Source organism: Ahaetulla prasina, chromosome 1 (genome assembly GCF_028640845.1).
Source record: "Ahaetulla prasina isolate Xishuangbanna chromosome 1, ASM2864084v1, whole genome shotgun sequence".
Lineage (NCBI taxonomy): Eukaryota > Metazoa > Chordata > Lepidosauria > Squamata > Colubridae > Ahaetulla > Ahaetulla prasina.
Window position 1 is genome coordinate 90,066,383 of NC_080539.1, and position 1,903 is coordinate 90,068,285.

The window sequence follows — 1,903 nt, forward strand, 5'->3', positions numbered from 1 at the left end:
AGGCACAGAAACATTTGGAGTCCCAGATCTGTACCACCCCACAGGTTATTTGGAGCATCAGTTAATTTGCAGTATGCATGCAGAGCCATCAAGTCTGTTTGCGGAGGACAACACTAACGCATAGAGCTAATTGAATCAGCAGAAGTAATCTCCAATGAATACTTATGATTTGATCAGAGTTTAGATCTAGATGAGATTAAAAATCAATGCAGTTCATTAACTGAAAACTGCATACCTGTGTCCTCCCCTCCAATTCCTTAGGGATCTGGTTTTCTTTCTGCCTTCTTCCTTTGCATGGAAGTCTCCTGATCTCATTTGTTAAACTTGTGCATAGTGGGTGCTATGTGTCTTTACTTAAAACTGTGATGGTGAACCTATGGCACGTGTGCCACAGCTGGCATGTGGAGCCATATCGATGGGCACACGAACTCAGCTCCAGCGCACATGCGAGTGCCAACCAGATTATTTTCGGGCCTTCTGGGCCCACCAGAAGTAGGGAAACAGCTGTTTCCTGCCCCTGGAGGTCCTGGGGGGATGGGGAAGGCCTGTTTTTTGCTCTATCCAGGCTCCAGAGCCTCTTTAGGAGCCTGGGAGGGCAAAAATGGCCTTCCCCAACCCCCCAGGGGCCAGAAACGGCCTGTTTGCCAACTTCTGGCCTCCAGGGGGGTGGGGAAGGCCATTTTCACCCTCCCCAGGCTCCTAGAGAGGCTCTGGAGCTTGGGGAGAGCAAAAACTGGGTCTACTGGGCCCACCGGGGCCATAAGTGGGGGGGGAGGTCGTGCACGCATGTGTGGGCGCATATAATTATGGGTGTGGACACACATTCATTTGACACCCCGCGCTCCCCTTGCTTTTGGCACATGATGGCAAAAAGGTTAGCCATCACTGACCTATGAACTCAATTCAAAATCTTTGTCAAAGCTTTCTTGCTTCTCTTTGCCTATTGCAGTCATCCCTGCCAAAATCTCAAAAATTGCAAGAGAGGATTAGGGGGTCTCTCCCAAACGCTGGAGAATCAGGGAAAGGGAATAAACTAAAATTTCCTGCACTGGCAGGAGCTTTCTGAGCAGAATGACAACTTAAAGCTAACCTAGTGAGTTGAGAGGAAATTTACTCCCAGGCACATGTGCATATGATGGTGCTTTGAGACTAAGAACTACAAGCAGATACTCGCGAAGATCATAGGAAACATAAAATAAAAACAGCTCAGCTGGGACAGATCAAAAGCCTTTCTTGTTCTTGCATGAACAATACATCAACTATCAAATGTTTGTGCCCTTCAGTTTTCAACAGCTCTAGTCAACTTGGTCAATTGTGAGGGATTATGGGAGATGCGATTCAGTAACATCTGAAGGGCCATGCATTGTTCGGTCTTGCTTCAACAACCATTGAAAACAGAAACCACAAAGAAATTTCTGGGAAACTCACAGCTGTAAATGTAAATTTGCCTTGCATCAATACTACTCCGACTGGCCTGCAGTTACTAGCTTTTTTTTTTAAGATAGGAACCATACCTGTCCTCTGTTCAGTCTTCTAGCACTTCCATACTTTCCATACTTTCTCAAAAAAAAAAAAATCACAGAAAGGGGCTTCAAGGTCATATCCAAGGTTATAAACTTTTTCAAGATGCTTAAATCTAATCAGTTTAATCCTGAGTCTTAAACTTGTTCCTGGTAGCCAGGTGCTCCCTTTGTCTTTATTTAGAGTTGGATTGCTAATCCCTTCAAGTAATCAATTGTTGTGCTGAAGTCCATTTGAACACAGATCTTCTTTGGAAACCAAAGAGATAAAAGAGGAGATGAAAATAAAAGAAAAAATAAGAAGTTTGCCCCTCACCAATCACTTGCAACCAGCTTGTTTTATGATTCAAATAGCAGATCTGCCCCTTCCATTTTTCACCTCT